At 43.6% G+C, this 19374-nt stretch overlaps 1 long non-coding RNA gene across 1 annotated transcript; it reads left to right on the plus strand.

The window, feature by feature from the left end:
* The first annotated feature begins 359 nt into the window (after nt 1-359).
* Nucleotides 360-19044, plus strand: LOC122214397. The gene is made up of 3 exons (XR_006199856.1): nt 360-1254; nt 5252-5287; nt 17651-19044. It is a non-coding gene; the product is annotated as an uncharacterized LOC122214397 (long non-coding RNA).
* The last annotated feature ends 330 nt before the right edge of the window (nt 19045-19374 follow it).

The raw sequence follows: 19374 nt of genomic DNA on the forward strand, positions 1-19374 counted from the left end.
CGAGCGCCGAGCCCAGCGCGCCCCGCCCCGGCCCGGCCCCCGCGCCCGCCCCCGCGGCCCGGCCGGGGACCCCGCCCCGCGCTTCCGGGAGGGGGAGGAGGCTCGCGGCCGCCCGGCGCCCTAGGCCGCAGCCGCCTGCGCCGCCGCCTGCCGGGCGGGCGGGGGTCCTGGCGGGGGTCCGAGCGCCTCCCGCGGGCCGTGCCCGGCGCCCAGCCGGCCGAGCGGAGCGGAGAGGAGGCCGGCAGGCGGGTGCGGGGAAGGGGCCTCGACCCCGGCGCCCGGCGTGGAGAGGAGGAGACCGAGTCGGAGCTGGGGTTTGGCCGCGTACCCAACCCTCCTCCCCACCCCCCCACCCCCGATCTCGCCCCCACCCCGGCCCGGTCCGGCCCAGCGGGCAGGGGGCCCGGGCGGCGAGGGAGCGGTGAGTGCCAGCTCTGAACTCTGCCATCTTCTTCCTGCTGCAAACGAGCCCACCCCGCTCCATCTACCCCCAGGGAAATGGGCTCTAGGCGACCTCCCCGAGGACAGAGTCTGGGGCAAGGAGACCTCGGGAGAAGAGTGCCCCGCGGGGTCAGTTCAAAACTACCAGGGCGGAGCTGCTTCGGTGTCTGGGTGAAGTTTTCGACCAACCCCAGGAGGAAAGCGAGAGGGAAGAGGTCGAGAGCTGTTAATTCCCAGTGCTTTTGCTGCTTGAAAACAGCCCCACTTGGAATGCTAGGCGCTGAAACTTAATCACTGGGGGGCTGAACCCCACTATCTCCGGGCTCCAGTCCCAGGCGGGAGCGTCGACCCAGGAGAAAGGGGAAAATGGGGGCCGGAGGGGCAAGGAGGAAGGGAAGACAATCGAAGGAAACCCGTGTCTAGACTTATCCCGAGCCCTCTCGCCCTCTGTCTCTCTCTCTGTCTCTCTGTCTCTCTCTCTCTCTCTCCCTCCCTCTGTCCCTCCCTTCCTCCCTCCCTCCCTCTCTCCCTCTCTCCCCCTCTCTCGGCTGCCCGCAAAAGCCCCAGGTCCCCTCTGGGGACCAGTACTGCCTTCACTTTTTAGTGACTGCAGAGAAAAGCTCCAGAAAGTATTTCACTTACAGTGACAAACAGTGGCAGCCACTGACGTGATCGGCTGCACCTCAGGTTGTTGGGACCAGGCATTCATTCATGCGCGTGAACGCCCATATTGCTGTACCAGGTTGGAGTACAAACAGTGAGTCCCCCGGAGATCACGAATAATTGGAGGAAACTCTAAAGTCCTCCACCGAGGTAAGGGGTGTTTATCCTCTGATGTGTCCCGGTATCCTGAGAATTTCTGTTCCCTCTGGTGCTCTGGACCAGGCAGAGTGAGGTGCTAAAGCTTAATCCCCACATTCCCTTTGGAAATGTGCATGTTTTTCCTCAGGGTCCTCCAGGATACCTCCAGATACCTTCATGGTTGTCACTGGTACATCATCTTCACTGAGTTATGAAGCCCTGCCTTCCCCAAGCACTGCTAGGAGAATGTGGCAAATACAAAGTTTAGAAAAGCGTGAGCCCTGATAACCTAAGAGCTTACCATCTTGTGTAAATTTTGTGTACCTAGTAAATGGTACTGTCAGCTGCACTGACAGCTCGGAGTCCGGAGCCTGCTTCAGATTCTGTGTCTCCCTCTCTCTCTCTCTCTCTCTCTCTCAGCCCCTTCCCTGCTCGTGCTGTCTCTCTCTCAAAAATAAATAAATCTTTAAAAAAATTTTTTTAAATGTTCATACTCCTGGGGCACCTGGGTGGCGCAGTCAGTTGATCGACTAACTTCAGCTCGGGTCATGATCTCACGGTTCATGAGTTCAAGCCCCACATCGGGCTTCCTGCTGCCCGCCTGTCAGTGCAGAGCCTGCTTTGGATCTTCTGTCCCCCTCTCTCTGCCCCTCCCCTGTGTGCGCTCTGCCAAAAATTTATAAATAAGTATTAAAATGTTCATATTCCTCAACCCAGAAAGGCTACTTGAAGTCACGTATCCTAAAGTTACAACCAAAAAGTACATTAGAATGGATACGAAAAGATGCATGTCGGGATAGCTATAATTGTGGGAAAACTAGGAACAGATTAAAATTTTAACAGATTTTTAAGTAAATGACAGTATTTTTATGCAGCAAGTACTACATAGTCATTAAAAATGATGTATTACAATATTTAGTAGCATGCAAAAGTATTTTCATTATCCATTGTTAAGAAAGAAAAACACAGGGTACAAAACAAATGTATACCCTGACCTCAAGCTACTTCATATATATGAAGTTATATTTAAGTATATAATTTACATATTTATATAATGTTATGTGTATATGCATAACCAGAGAAAAACCTGGAAATATATACACCAAGATTTAACAGTGGCTATCCTTGGAATTAAAGATGATTTGTTTTCAGTTTGTAATCAAGCAATAAAGATCATCATGCTAAAACTCTTTTGGGTTAGCGGTCAGGGCAATAACATGACAGCAAGACAAGGACGAAGAAACAGGGCAGTGGACAGAAATGTTTGGGCACTGAACTGAGGCATTACCATTGGAAAACTCTCAAACATTGGAGCCCAAATTGCATAACAAATAATCTTTTCCAACAAATAAGCCGTGGTGGGGGAGGGGAACACTGGACCACAATAACCTTGTATAAAAAGTAATCAGAATCCCATTTCATATCCAGAGGCTAGAGAGGCCAAGGGTATGTAGGTTATAATGGGATACGACTTATCTGGAAACAGTGGCTTGCATTCATTAGCTGGTCTATTTCCCTATTTATTTTTCCCTGTTATTTTCCCTGTTTATCTCCTCACCATGACTGAACTTCATTTCCTCCTTGGACCATGTTTATACCACTGAGCACGATTCTCCTTGAAAGAAAGGAAAGAAGCAAACCAAAAGTTCCTGGTCGTACTCAGTCATATACAGACATTACCCAGGATCCCCGGGGCAGTGGTCCTGTCCCTCTGTTTTAACAGAGCAGATGACTGACATCCCCCAGGATGAGATCCTGCCCAATTGGTTATTGCATCCATTCATCCATTAACACATTTTTTGAATGCCAAGTACAAGTCAGACATCTGGTTCGGCGTTGGGTCCATGAACACTGGCTCCTCAGGTACCTCTTATCCCGTTCTAGGGAAATAATCTCCCAGAATCCAAACTTCAGAATTTTACTACAGTAACACAATTGATTAAATTTAGAGTCGAAATAGCTCTAATTTCCACCAAGGAAAGAGGAGCATTATCCTGTCGTCCTCTGCGTCTCGTCACTTTGTCTCTCCACTCTCAACATATAATTACAACAGATCATCTACTACTGTAATTTCCGAAGGAAAGATTTTGAGGGTCTCCATAGAGATTATGCATTTTCTGGTCTCCATGGAGATACTAACCGATGGAATTATTTTCATCCCCCGGCCCTCTTTGTCTTTTGTGTTGACTTAAGGATAAGAATAGGGCAATGAATTGTGATCTGACACATATTCAGGACCACAAAGGACATTTCCATACCCCTAGATAGAACCCCTCTGAATACAGAACCCTTGGTTGTTGATTCCCCCTAAGCCAGTGAGTAGTCTTAGCCGAGCTCAAAGAGCGCAGCCGAAAACAAGAATTCAACAATCAGTCCCTTCAATTCTCCTTCTGAGTTGAAAAGATAAACACCCCCAAATGCCACTTTATAAAGAGCAGCTAGGCAAGTAGCACATTAGCAATTTAAATGTACAGATTAAAGAAAGGGACTTACATGGTGAACTTTAAAGAGAGAAATATGAGTAACTTGGATAAGTAACTAACAGAAGGCTTGACAAATTTCTACACATGTTCAGCAGGTGAAGACACAAAAGAGGAAGGCAGATTATTAAGACTGGTATAAAGAAGCATGGTTAGCCATAGTTGATGACATGACAGCAAGAAAATATACGCTAGAGCCCCAGGGAAAGATCCAGCCACATTGGTGCAAAGGAAATGTCATTCTCTGGGTGTGGAGATAGGACCGCGAGCTCTCACAGCAACATATGACTGGAAGTCAGTTTGAGGCCCTGCATTTGTCTGCCAGGGCCGCCATGAAAAAGCACCCTGGGCCGGGTGGCTTGACAGAAATGTATCTCCTCACAATTATGAAGGCTGGAGGTCGGGGGTGTCACCAAGGTTGATTCTTCTGAGGCCTCTCTCCTTGGCTTGGAGGTGCCCATCGTCTCCCTCTGTCTGCACATCGTCTTCCCTGTGCATCCTGATTTATTTTTAGAAGGACGCCTGCCATATTTGATTAGGGCTCACCCTAATGACTTCATTTTAACTTCATTCCCTCTTTTTTCTGTTTTTAAGATTTTATTTATTTTTTAAAAGTTCATTTATTTATTTTTGAGAGAGAGAGAGAGTGCATGCACATGTGGGGAAGGAGCAGAGAGAGAAGAGAGAGAGAGAATCCCACCAGTGCAGAGCCCGATGCTGGGCTGAAACTCAGGAACCGTGAGGTCATGACCTGAGCGGAAGTCAGATGCTTCACCGACTGAGCCACCCAGGTGCCCCAAACTTAATTACATCTCTAAAGACTTCATCTGCTGGGGTGTCTGGGTGGCTCAGTCGGTTAAGGGTCCAACTTTGGCTCAGGTCATGATCTCCCGGTTCGTTTCGAGCCCCGGGTCAGGCTCTGTGCCGACAGCTCAGAGCCTGGAGCCTGCTTCCAATTCAGTGTCTCCCTCTCTCTCTGCCCCTCCCCCGCTCTCACATTGTCTCTCAAAAATGAACATACGTTAAAAAAATTTTTAAGAAATAAAGACTCCATCTGCATCTACAGTCACATGCTGAGACACTGAAGGTTAAGACCCCAACATAGGAAGGGGGTGGGGCACCGCTCAGCGACAACACCGCCCTTTCACTGCTGTTCTGGCCACTCACTTTATCTGGTTCCTTCAGGCTCAGCTCCATGAGTGAGGGCTTCCTTTCTCCTCTCCCAAGGCCTGGGGACCATTCTACACAGTTCACATTTCACATTTATGCTAATAGAAATTGCTTCATATTTCCGTGGGCGTAGTCCCTAAACTTTTTCTCATGCAGAAACTAGAGCATTAATCCCCAACCACTGAACGACCGAGGGCAGACGCAGGGAACAGAAGCACGTATTTACTCGGTAAAACATTTCTAGTTAGAAGAAATTACCTGGAATGCATGGCAGAATCTGCCAGAAGAGAGTTCAAAAGTAATAAATACTCATTTCAGCCCAAAGGTTATACTCTAATAAAGTCTCTTTTTCTCTCTAGTGCCTCCTCGGCCCCTGAGGATCGCTGCACTTGAAGGTACAGGATGTTTGGGGACTGAGCCCATCCCAGGCAGGGACTTTTTGTTCTACATTCCTGGGGTGGCAATTCTGGGGGCTCACACCGGGGAAGTTTAAGCTGTTTAGAAGGGAGCATTAGCACAGGCTCACTAGGAAAATTCTCATGTGCAATTTTGCCTGGCAAAAAGCCAATTAACAGAGCTTGTCACCCTCTGAGCAGTGGCCACTTGACCCTGCCAATCAGCTCATAAAGGCTTCAGTACACAAAGCCTCATCAAGCGCTGTGTGTGTGTGGATTTCTCTCCCTCCTGAGGCTGGGTTTGCGTGCAAATGTATCCAGAAAGGGCATAAATGAAATCATCCCCAGAAGGGTGATGTCATCTATCCCCCAGTCTCGGAACTACAGTGCCAGTTCTTAAAAGCCCTTGGCCCTGTTTTCTGACAAGGAAGACAAATTGTAGAAAGTGATTTTAATTTTCACTTCAAGGAGATCTAGGGAATTACGTGCTTAAGGAACGTTGTATAACCACACAAAGGTAAAATGTGCCTCTGAGTGGTAGGCATCGGTTCCAGAATGCACACAAACAACTATGGGTGGAATCCTCATGAAAATACTGACCTAACACAGCCCTGTCATCAAGGATCCACCGGAAAAAAAAAGATTTAAGCATGTAGCTTCATACCTTGATTTTCCAGCCCAGTTTTATTTGGTTTCCTAAGAAGCTATGTTAGTGAGACTATTAGAGCTCTTTGAACAAGTGACAGAAACCTAGCTCAGACCTTCGTAATCACGAAAGGGAAATTTTATCTCAGTGATGGAAATCCAAGCTTCCTAAGTGAGGATAAATCCAGGAGGGTGTGTTCAATGATGAGATCAGAACTCTGTCTTGCCCTGACTCTCTTCTTTGCTAGCCTCTGCTTCATCCTCATGTGGGTTTTCTAGACCAGGTGTCAAGAATCTCTCTATATGGTCTTTGTAATCCCAGAGAGAAAAGAGTAATTTTCTCTCATCCAATGTCATATACCAAAGCTAGTGGAGGGACTCAAATTTATGTACGTTCTTGTGACCAGAAGGCAAGAGAAGACGCAGGGATGGTCCTTTCTAGTCAAGATAGTATGGAATGGACATACAGGACATGTCCCTATTCCTGTATAGAAGATATGTCCCATCCCTGTATAGAAGACACAGGGATGGAACAGTCTAGTCCAGGTAGTGTGCAAGAGGCAGTTCCTGGATAGAAAGATGTCTAGGGCACCTGGATGGCACAGTCAGGTAAGCAACCTGACTATCGGTTTCAACTCAGGTCATGATCTCACCGTTCGTGAGTTCAAGCCCCACGTCGGGCACCACGGCTGGCAGCACGGAGCCTACTTGGGATTCTTTCTCTCTCCCTCTCCTCTGCCCATCCCCCCTCCCTCCCTGCCCCTCCCCCACTTGCACTGTCTCTGTCTCTCTCAAAATAAATAAGTACACTTAAAAAAAGAAAGAAAGAAAGAAAGAAAGAAAGAAAGAAAGAAAGAAAGACTCCTGGCCTGGGACATTCCACCTTTGGCTGCCCAGCACATGTACATCCACGCACATGCGCGCGCGCGCGTGCACACACACACACACACACACACACACACACTTATATGCACCCAGATGTTCTCTTTTCCCATTTATGATTTCTTTTATGCACGCCTCTCCCCAACGTAATACAGCCAACCCATGCATAACTATTCATGTGCTTTTCTCTTCTCCGAAGCAAGCCAGTGCCTTCTAATTAGGTCAACCATTCCTACTCTGGGGGCTCTGGATAATATGTATTCCTCTCTGTCAAGTCTGGATGTAGCTTTTCACAGGTCAGCAATCTACTGTACATCTACATCGTAAATGTTAGCACGCTTGATGTGTTTAACATGAGAAAAAAAATTGATAACCACCTTAAACTCTTCTCTGAAAAGAAGGGGAAAAAATAAGCAGATGTCATCATAAGTCTGTAAAATACATGATATTTTCTTGGTAAATGAGGTGGTCAGGAGAGGGCCGGGTCAGCCACTGGCACTGTACTTGTCTCTGTTCTTTGAAAGGTTCTCCATATTCTGTGGCCTTCCATGGCCACCCTGGAGAGGAGCATATATATAGGCTGGCCTTCTGGAGTGTGCACGGCTTCAGCAGCCCACCTCTTATTGCTGAGGATTTAGGGTCCCGGGGATGGTCTTAAGTGTAGACTTTCTCCTTCCCAACTTTCTCCTTCCCAACACCCTTAGTATCTCAGTAATTTTTCATAGGAACCCTGAGCCAAAGGAAACACTCAACAGTCCATCCAATTAACTAAGAAGCTATGTACAAGCAACTTAATAAATATTTCTGTCTTAGTAACTTAGTAGCCCTTTGAAAAAAGAACACAGTAAATTAGAAAATAATCTGTTAATTTCAGTCTTAAATTACCACCATTACTTGCTAAGGGGACATATGTTCCTTTTGGACACTGTACAGCTTCTCAGACCTCAGAATGAGATTGGACATATTTCTTCAGTTCTTCAATTCTTGTTACACACTGATTTTTTATCATAGCAGCTGCCAAAATATAAGCAGTTGCTTGGATGATATACGACATCATTGAAAAGAATGTAGCATGATCTCATGTTGAAACTGTGGACCACCTGCCAGCTTGATGTCCAACAGATGCTTAATCTGCTGTATTTCTTGAAAATTTTAAATACCCTGTGGTGCCTCTGTGAATTCTTTACAGTACTCAGGACACCTGGGGGCAGAGTTTGGGAACCATGGTTTTAACAATTTAGCAATAACAGGTTTATGTTTGCCCTTGTGATAGAAGTCCCTTGAAAACTGAGTAGGAGACCAAAGCCACAAACCTGTTGAGTCAGGGTCTTGGAATCTGAACCTTTTCATTGCATTTTCTGGCCTTTTTATACCAAGAGCCTCCTGAGTGTTGGGCTGTGTCACACCAGTATGGTGAAAGTGCATGCCCATGGTCCCTGGCAAATGGGCAGTCCCAAGGCATCCAGAGCCCCCGGCCGGTGGCCTCTGGAGGGAGGAGCACTGTCTTCTGTTCAGACCAGTTCACCTTACAAATACTATCTTTACGTAGATATGGATGTTACAAATATTCATTCTCAGTACCTGTTGCGTCCAAATTCTACAAATGATCCGGGTCCTGAAGTACAAAGAAGAACAATTCGGCCAGCTCCAAATCAAGCATCCAACAGGTCAGGGGGCACCAGCTTCTCCAGTACAGGAACTCCTACAGCCTCCCATTCTGTCTCACCCATGCCAATTTTTCTCTCACATCTTCCATTCCTGGTTCCAGTTTTTTACTTGTCTGGACTCTGTTGGTTTCACGCAACAGAAACCCAGTTAGAATGAGCTTAAACAAGAAGTAAGTTATCTCATTTAACGGGGAAATCCAGTCTCTATAAGCCAGTCACAGTCAAGTTGAGAGAGTAAAATTGTAAAAGGTCAAGGTAGCTGCTGACAACTCAGTTTGGGGATTCAAAGAAGGTGATCAGGACTCTGTGTGCCTTTTTTAAAGAAATATTTATTTATTTTGAGAGAGAGAGATTGAGCACGAGCTGGGAATGGGCAGAGAGAGAGGGAGACAGAGAATCCCAAGCAGGCTCTGCGCTGACAGCAAGGAGCCCAACACAGGGCTCAAACTCACGAACCATGAGATCACGACCTGAGCAGAAGCCGAGAGTCTGACGCTTAACTGACTGAGCACCCCAGGCACCCCAGGACTCTGTGTGTCTTGGTATTTTGGCTCATTGGTTCCTGCTTGTGTTGCTTATCAGACAGACTCTTTCCATAGGATAGCAGGATGATTATGTCAGCCTTAGACCTTCATCATCCTAAGGGTTTAAGAGCCCAGATTAAAGGGAGCATCCTTCATGAGAGCTCTGCCCAGAACTCATAGGGAGGATTCTGATTGGCTGGAGCAGTGGGAGGGACAGAATTATCCCATCAGAATCCAGGGACAGAGGACAGGTTTTTTTGTGGGTGGCAGTACTCTAAATAAAGTGACAGTGAACAGACTGCCCTATACCCCCTAGAGGGGGGGAACTGGAGGTTTGTTCTGAGTAGCTGCTTAATCTGGCAGTGGGGAAATCTTTCTTATTAAGTTCAGGATCTTCTTAGAGAGTTGTAAGCATCAGGGACTGGCAAACTTTTCCTGTAAAGGGTGGGACAGTCAATATTTTAGGTTCGTGGAACATGTGATCTCTGTCACAGTTACTCAACTCCACTGTTGTATCAACAAAGTAACCACACACAATATGAATTCAAGTGAGCATAGCGGAAACTCTGTTTACAAACACAGCTGGTAAGTTAGATTTGCTCCCTGGGCAGTAGTTTGTTGACCCCTGCTCTGGATAAGTGACCTTGGAAAGTTGGGTGTATGGTCAGACCATTGCAGAGAGTTCAAACAGGACAAGTTTAGGGGAGTACACAAAGGAGGAAAAAGAAAGTACAGTGACACTACATGGATATGTAGAGTTCACAGAAAGAGACCAAGGAGCTATCCTGGACCATATATTGTAAGTAAGTCCTTAATACATAATTGTAACTGAAGATAAAGGCAGGGTCCAAAATACATGTATAACTGGAAAGAACACAAGGAAGCAAGTTTTTGTAAGCAGGATTCAGGCCCTCTGGGAATATTACCAGTGGACCTTCACAATGAAAATTGAGTCATACCAAGAGTAACTATCGGGGTGCCTGCGTGGCTCTGTCTGTGAGTAAGTGTCCGATTCTTGATCTCAGCTTAGGTCTTGATGTCAGGGTTGTAGCTTGAAACCCCATGTTGGGCTCTGTGCTGAGCATGAAGCCTACTTAAAAAAAAAAAAAAAAAAAGAATATGCTGAACTTGGGTGGCTCAGTCGGCTAAGCGTCCGACTCTTTGTTTCAGCTCAAGTGATGATCTCATGGCTTTTTGGGTTCGAGATCCACATTGGGCTCTGTGCTGGCAGCGTGGAGCCTGCTTGGGATTTCTCTCTCTCTCTCTCTCTCTCTCTCTCTCTCTCTCTGTCCCTCCCCCACTCTCTCAGTCTTTATCTCTCTCAAAATAAATAAATAAAATATTTAAAAAGGAATACCTATGAAGAGTCATGAACTCCTTAAGGTGAGGATCCAAGTGTAATTTTTTACCTTGTGACCCCAAGAGTGTTTCTGGTGTGGGGATACAGAAGAATATAATAAATATTTGTTTATGCATGTCAGAAACAGGTAAGTTTAAAAATAAAAATTCTATTATTTAGAAAGTGCTTAAAAATATGAGAAAACTGGGGCTTACACACTGCTGATGGAAATGTAAGTTGGTATGCGTTTCTTAGAGGGACTTTTAGTCATGTAACAAAAGCCTTAAAATATTCATACTTTTTTCCTATTATATTTTTATGTCAAGATATTATGTTTAAGAAATGAGTACAACTTTTTAGAAATGTAATGTGAAGATGAGCATCACATTGCTATTTATAACAAAGAAAAAATAAAAACAGTTGAAATGTCCTATTATAAAGGTTTGGCTAAAAGATTATGGTTCACTCATAGAATGGTATAAATTCTATGTAGCAACTTAAAATTATTGTGTAAATTAATACTGAGACACTTACTGAAGATATTCATGGCTCAAACAAGGATAAGTGGGAAAAACAAGTTATAGGAATGTATGTTATGTATATACATACATATATGTTAAATGTATGTAAAATTCATATGTACTACCTTCTGCTTCTGGCAATGGCTGAATTCTGGCCTAGGGTATTTCAGAACAATGCCACCAAGTATAACTAGAAAAACTAGATAAATTAATTAATAGACACATCAATAAAATTTTTAAAAACCCACGTGTTTGACGTTATCAGAGAGTTAGCCCGGCAATTTGTGGAGCTAAGATCTAGAAGAGAGGGAAGAGGTGGGCCTGGTATGTGGGGCTGCTTTCCTCCTTGAGGCGACTGCTAATTTGAAAGAGACAACTGAGTGGCAAAAGAGTAAAAGAGAGGTTTTGCACTTTGACAGCGCTAAGCAGGCAAAGTTGTGATTTCAGGACTCTCTAAGGAAGAGAAGTTTTGGCAAACAACCCAGACTTTTGGTTGGGACCACAAAGCACTAGATCCTAAAAATGAAGGTGAATCTCACAAGAAATAAATCTACCTTCAAATCAGCCCAATAAGTTAGACTAAGATGACCTGTCTGTCCTAGCCTTATGCTATACCAGAAATAAACCTTAATCCTTTCTGGAAGAAGATACCATCATCTCGAGTCTCAATCCATCTCTACATTTTTTCATAAACAATGTATGACACGCTATAAAAAAATAACCAGGCATACAAGAAGGCAAGATAGGACAGAAGACCAAGAGAAAAAATATATAATAGAAACATATTCATAGGAGGTATCTAGGTGATCAGAAGAAACAGTAAAATAAATATGATGAATATATTTAAGAAATTAAATGATGAGATGGAGACTTTTCTAGAAAAAATGGAAACTATAAAAAATAATCAAGTGAAAATCCTAGAAATAAAAAATATAATTGAAATTCTTAAAAATTTGATGAGTTTATGGGGCACCTGGGTGGCTCAGTCAGTTGAGCGTCAGACTTCGGCTCAGGTCATGATCTCACAGTTTGTGGGTTCGAGCCCCATATCGGGCTCTGGGCTGACAGCTCGGAGCCTGGAGCCTGCTTTGGATTCTGTGTCTCTGTCTGTCTCTGCCCCTTCCCTACTCATGCTCTGTCTCTCTGTCTCTCAAAAATAAATAAACATTAAAAAAAAATTTTTTAATTTTTGATGAGTTTAAGAGCTGATCAAATACAACTGAAGATTTATTTATTTTTAAATGTTTATTTATTTTTGAGAGAGAGAGAGAGAGCCCAAGTGGGGGGAGGGACAGAAAGAGAGAGGGAGACACAGAATCCAAATCCGGCTCCAGGTCCTGAGCTGTCAGCACAGAGCCCGAAGCGGGGCTCAAACCCACAAACTGTAAGATCATGACCTGAACTGAAGTCAGACACTTAACTGACCAAGCCACCTAGGTCCCCTGAAGATAGATTTAATAAAGGGAAGTAATGTGTGTGTACATGTGTGTGTACACACTGAAGCTCAAAACATAAAGTTGAGTAAAAGAAGGCAAATAGAGTACTGCACATATGGAGTACTATATGGTTCCACTTACATGAAGTTTAAAAACAGATGAAACTAATCTACAGTGTTAGACATCCAGAGTAGTTAAATCTGAGAAGATAAAAGGAATAATGATTAGTTGTGGGAATGAGGGGGCTATTTCTTGACCTGAGTTGCTATACTGGTGGTTACACTTTGAATTATTCATCAAGCTATTTTTGATTTGTGTACTTCTTTCTATGTATATGTCAATAAAATATTAACATATGTATATACACACATGTAAATATAAAAGGCTATTTATATAGGTTAACTTTGAGCATTATGGATAATTTTTTTCTTTGTGTTTTCTGCAACAATTATGGATTCCTTATGAAAAAGGAAACAAGAGGCACCTGGGTGGCTTAAGTCGGTTAAGCATCTGACTTCAGTTCATGGTCATGGTCACAGTTCCTGGGTTTGAGCCCCGTGTGGGGCTCTGTACTGACAGCTCAGAGTCTGGAGCCTGCTTCAGATTCTGTGTCTCCCTCTCTCCCTCTGTCCTTCCCCTGCTCTAACTCTGTCTCTGTCTCTCTCAAAAATAAACATAAAAAAAAATTTTTTTAAGGAAATAAAAAGGAGAAAAAAATATACTGACCTATTGTTTTTATTTATTTAATTATTATTTTTTTTAGAGAAAGAGAGAGCACACACAAGCAAGGGAGAGGGGCAGAGGGAGAGAGAGAATTTCAAGCAGAGCTAGAGAGAGAAAGAGAGAGAGAGAATTTCAGTCACCCCCAGTTGTTTTTGTTTAAAAACTGAGGTATAATTAAGATATAACTGACAAGTTTTATTTATTAAAATTCTTCTAATCCCAGAATAAAAGTAAATGAGATTTAGATTTGGCTTAAGAAAGAATCTCCCGGAACTAAAAGTTGTTAAACAGAGAAAACGATGGATTCTTCTTCCCTGGTAGCCTTTCAAAATAGTGTAACTGTTAAGTGAGGTCTTCCCTGAAGGCATGGCTATAGGTTAGAATACTGTTTAAGATTCATTTTGGGGGCATCTGGGTGGCTCAGTCGATTAAGTGTCCGATTCTTGATTTTGTCTCAGGTCATGATCTCACGTTTTGTTAGATCGAGCCCCGTGTCAGGCTCTGTGCTATCACACAGAGGGATTCTCTCTCTCCCTCTCTCTGCCCCTCCCCCTCTCACTTGTGCGGGTTTGTGCTCTCTCCCTCTTTCTCAAAATAAATAAACACTTTTTTAAAAAAGATTCATTTTGGGCCTATGATCCTATAGCTTTCAATATGAGGGAGGTATATTTAAGGAACTTCATTTATAGTGAGTTTACCTTCCAGGTGATGAGCCAGTGGCAGGAAATAACATACAATCATGTCGTTAGGAACTCACGGTCCACAGAGGTCATATAATTATAGATGAAATGTGAATTCCATTCACTCATTCATTAACAGTTACGAACTGCGTATGTCTGAGTCAGATTCAAGGGACTGAGATATTGCAGTAAACATGACAAAATCTATGCTCTTGTGGAGTTTATATTCTAGTAAACAAGCAAATATATAACATATCAAGTAGTAATAAGAGCACTGAAGAAAAGGCAGAATAAGAATGATCGTGGATGGGTGCCTGGGTGGCTCAGTCGGTTAAGCGTCCAACTTCAGCTCAGGCCAATGAACTCTCGGTTTGTGAGTTCGAGCCCCGCGTCAGGCTCTGGGCTGACAGCTCAGAGCCTGGAGCCTGCTTTGGATTGTGTGTCTCCCCCTCTCTTTGCCCCTCCCCCACTCATGCTCTGTCTCTCTCTGTCTCTTGATAACAAACGTTAAAAAAAAAAAAAAAAAAGAGGGGCGCCTGGGTTGCTCAGTCGGTTAAGCGGCCGACTTAGGCTCAGGTCATGATCTTGTGGTCTGTGAGTTCAAGCCCCACGTCGGGCTCTGTGCTGACAGCTCAGAGCCTGGAGCCTGTTTCAGATTCTGTATCTCTCTCTCTCTGACCCTCCCCCATTCATGCTTGGTCTCTGTCTCAAAAATAAATAAACGTTAAAAAAAAAAAAAGAAAGAAAGAAAAGAATGATCGTGGAGATGGTTGTACAGAGTGAGCAATTTTAAAGATTTTTTTAAGTAGGAGCGCCTGGGTGGCTCAGTCGGTTGAGTGTCCGACTTCAGTTCAGGTCATGATCTTACGACTCGTCTCATGGGTTCGAGCCCCACGTTGGGCTCTGTGCTGACAGCTCAGAACCTGAAGCCTGCTTTGGATTCTGTGTCTCAGTCTCTCTCTGCCCTTCCCCTGCTCATTCTCTCTCTCTCTCTCTCTCTCTCTCACTCTCTCTCTCAAAAATAAATAAACATTAAAAAAAATTTTAAAGATTTTTTTAAAGTAGTCTCCACACCCAACGTGGGGCTCCAACTTACAACCCCGAGATCAAGAGTCACACATTCTACTGACTGAGCCCGCCAGGTGCCCGTGGGGCTAGCGCAGTCTGAGTAGGCAGGAGAGAATTGTGAGGGATGAAGTAGCTTGAACAGATCATGTAGGGACTTATGGTCTATGATGAGGACTTTTGACTTTATCTTTCTGAAATGGGAAGCTTTGAAGAATTTCAACAGAGGCATGGTGTGATCTGACAAATTTGAAATGTTACTCTGGCTGCCGAGAAGAGAATTGAGAGTGAAAAGGCAGCAGTAGAAAGAGACCACGAGAAGTCCCTTGTTCTTCTCCAGGCAAGACGTGGCGGTGGTTTGGACCACAAAGGTATTACAGGACCTAGGGAAAGGGGAGGTGATTCTGAATGTATTTTGAAGGCAAAGACTATAGGATCTGTTGAAGGAATAGATGTAGAATGTAAGAAAAATAGAGAAATCAAGAATAACTCTGACTGGCGCTCCTGGGTGGCTCAGTCGGCTAAGCGTCTGACTCTTGATTTCGGCTCAGGTCATGATCTCACGGTTGTGGGTTCAAGCCCCGTGCCTGACAGCACCGAGTCTGCTTGGGGTTCTCTCTCTCCCTCTCGTGGCCCCTCCCCCACTTGTATGCACGTGCATGCGTGTGCTCTCTCTCAAAAGAAATAAATAAACTTGAGAAAAAAAAAAAGAATAACTCCAAAGATTTTAGCCTGAGAAACTAAGAGATATAAGAGGCAACATTTATTGAAATGGTAAAAGTCTTGAGAAATACAGTTGGGGAGGGGAATAGGACCATATTAGCTGAATCAACTCACCGTTTGTTTCTTACACAGGAGGAAGCAGCTAAAAAGACTGTGTTAGGCAGGTACTCCTTCAGAATGGATGAAAAGAACCATTCTCACATTTTGATAATGATTTTTGCAAATTATACATACCACAGAGTTCATAATGCTAATACTTTCACAAACTATTTGTTATTCATTTTGCTCAAATTGCTTTCTTTCAGATGCTGCATTTTAACAGGGTCATAATTAATGGCAAACCATAATATCCACACCTGGGAACCATTTTAACTCACATACATCTCTTTTTTTATTTTATTAATTTTATTTTTTTTAATTTACAATCAAATTAGTTAGCATATAACTAATATATATCTTTTACCACGAACCTTAAGTATCACCCTTTCTGAAAAGCTTTCCCTTGACTCATTAGTTAGGGTTAGATACTCTTCCCATAGATTTCTAAAGAACCCCAAAGATCATTTTATCATGTTTCTTACCAAATACCTTGTATTGTCATCATCTATTTCTCTCCCTGACCAAGTGGACAGATTGAATTATTTTTTAATACTCAATAGCTGACTCAAGTCTCGGCACTTAATAAAAAATGCGGCAAAAGAAGGAAGAAGGGCAGGGAGGGAAGGAAAGCAAGAGGGGTTTAGAATGTATTTTCTCTCCATTACATAGAGATTATTTCATTGCACTAGGCTCACTTTACCTTAGTTTCCCGCCAATCCACTGGGCCATGTGAGATGTAGGTGTAGTCTGGCAATGTAGTGTCGTATGATTAAGTGGAAAATTACAACACGATGACTTATGGAAGCATCTTAACATCTTCCCTCTGTTGCAATTGTACGAACACTGAAATTATAGACCAGAACTGTCCAATAGAGCTTTCTGCAGTGATGGAAATGTTCTATATCCATGCTGTCCAGTAGAGTACTTAGATGCATATGGCCTTTGAACACTTGAAATGTGGCAGGTGTGACTGAGGAGCTGAATTTTTTATTTAATTTAATGAATTTAACTTAAAGTTTATTTTTATTTTTATTTTGAGAACAAGCAGAAGAGGAGCAGAGAGAGAGGGAGACGGAATCCTAAGCAGGCTCTGTGCTATCAGCACAGAACCCCATGTGGGGCTCGAGCTCATGAACTGCGAGATCGTGACCTGAGCCAAAATCAAGAGTCAGATACTTCACCAACTGAGCCACCCAGGCACCCCTAAACTTAAATTTAAGTAACTACACGTGGGGAGTGGCTACTATTTGGATCGTACAGTCATAGAGTCTACTGGGAGTCATATTTTCTAATTTCCTTACTTCACAGATGAAGAAACTCAGTCTTAAAAGAAGCAACATTGTTTGCCCAACTTCCTAATTCCTTGTACTGAAACATGTTTCTGATTTTGTCACTACTCATTCCTAATGTGACCTTTATGTTGAAATCTATTTCTTCCGTAGAAACTTTTAATTTCCAGATCACAGACCAAATGCAATCCTTACAGACTAGTAACAGTAATAAACCACTTTAAAGGGGGCAGGGGAGACCTTATGTGCCACTATATTTAGAAAAATGTGATTTTATCAATAAAAAATGATGATGATGATGATAAATTATATACTGTGGCTCATCCGATGATTACTTTCCTTAAGTAGTATCATTTGTTGAAACTCAGAACTAGCTACACAGAACATTATTCCAGCGGTAAACTGAACAACTGAACAAAGAACCTGATTTCTGAGACTCTGCATTCTCAACTAGATAATGATGAAGTGGGGACACATAAAATGACTGAAAAATAAATGATTATATAAAATAAGTATCACAGCTACTTCCAAAAGTACTTTCATATTCAGTACAGATATCATGGGGGTGGGGAATGTAGGTGAGGGTGGTCTTGGAGGAGGGGTGGAGGGCTGGGGGGAGGCTGAGGAGAGGCTGGGAATTGTCTCTCTTCTCCTGTGATAATGAGTACAATTCTTGTAAACCTACCGGGTGCCAGGCCCTATAGCCTATAGAACATTCTTTTCGCTAGCTTAAACCAAACTCTGTTTCTCTTTGGACTTTCCTTACACAGTCACTCAGCAAATGGCCGACCCCAGATGGACCAAAGGTTCACGTTCACTCTCCTGTACCTTGGAGGCGGAGCACCTGCAGCAAATTGCAGACTGGGTGTGAAATCGCCCGCCGCATACAGACCCCCAGCCCTCCCTGGGAACCACCTGTTCTACTCTGGATGGTCATCCTTCCTGCTCCCCTCACAGCCCAGCACACTACTTCTGCCTTATTGCTCTTAGTAGACGACATTCCTCCTGCATCACCAAGAACAGAAGCCATCAGATGACAGATGTCTCATCTCTCACCTCCATGTCTACAAACCTACTGACATTGGTCTTGACCCTCTCTTCTTGCCACAATATGGCACAAGCCCTTTCCTTGCATCTAAGTCCATTCCTTGCAACCCTCCTCTGTTTTCAGGGACCTCATGATACCTCTCAGTTTCTGTCACTTCTGGATCTCTGGTCTCTTTTTCACCCAGTCTTCCCTGTCAGCATTTAAACACACTGATGTCTTTTCTATTTTGAAAGATAAAAGACAACCTTCCCCCTATACCACATGCTCTCCAGCTACCATCCCAACCATCTCCTTACCTCCACCCCCTTCTTCAAAGTGTGTTCTAGTTCCTGTCTCAGTCTCCCCTCTCAGATCCCTCCATCGAGGATACCACCACCACTCCGCCGGAACCGTGCTAAATTCACCAGTGACTTAGGTGGGCACTTGTGTCTCATGGGCCATTTGCGGTCTTTTGTTTTCTCATCTGAGCATCTGACATGGTTGCCTATGCTGCCTTCTGGCAGCATTTTCTTGTGTTGGCATCTGCATCACACATTCCTGGGCCCCTCTTTTAGGTTTCTCCTTCTCCTGATTAATCAGCTAGTCTTATAAACCTATTGTCTAAATTCCTTGGGTATCCACCCGTTTCCTCCATCACTACTGTTACTGCCCTACTCTGAACCCCACTACTTAAAGTGCGGCCCATGACCAGGAGTGTCATATACATCTAGAAGTTTGCTAAGACACACCCCCCTCACCCCATGATTTGCATGTACACGGAAGCTCGAGAAGCGCCTCTCCAACCAAAGTAATTTTTCCACCTGGGCTCCCTGTTTCTACTCTGGCTCCTTCCAATGGATTCTCCACACAGCAAATCAAATCACGTCACTCCTGTACTAAAAGCCTTTCAATAGCCTCCGATTTTCCTTAGAATAAAGTGTATTCTGTACAGTGTTCCTTTTGTTTGCTGTGACTCAAGATACTGTGGTCCTTTGTCTACTTTACATCTTTACTGCACCTCTTTTAACATAAGAAGTATTTGACAGCTTTATTTTTTTAACTACCTTAAATCAAGAAATGTTTTATTTAATTTTGTCCTTTTGCGAGGGGTTCAAATGTTATATTTGCATTGTAAATGGGACTATTTCTCAGTTCTCGTAGTTAGCTAATTCACATAATAAATGCATAGAAAAAGCCCGCAAGGATTGAAGAAGTGTTTTTCTTTGCAAAATGCTATAAATTATGCTCTGAAAGCTTGAGAGAAACCCCTTTGGATGAACAGGATTAAAATCTGAATGTTGTAAGCATGAAGAACAAAACTCTTTCTAATTTTTTTTTTTTTTTATGAGGAAGACAGTATTCTGGACATATGGCCACTTCTTGAACAAATCCAGAGAACATCCTCTGATATACCTATATGTGTTGAAAACAGGTTCAGCACTCCGCTTCAATTCCCCAGCAAATGCC

The sequence above is a fragment of the Panthera leo genome, chromosome A1 (genome assembly GCF_018350215.1).
Source record: "Panthera leo isolate Ple1 chromosome A1, P.leo_Ple1_pat1.1, whole genome shotgun sequence".
NCBI classification, from domain to species: Eukaryota; Metazoa; Chordata; class Mammalia; order Carnivora; family Felidae; genus Panthera; species Panthera leo.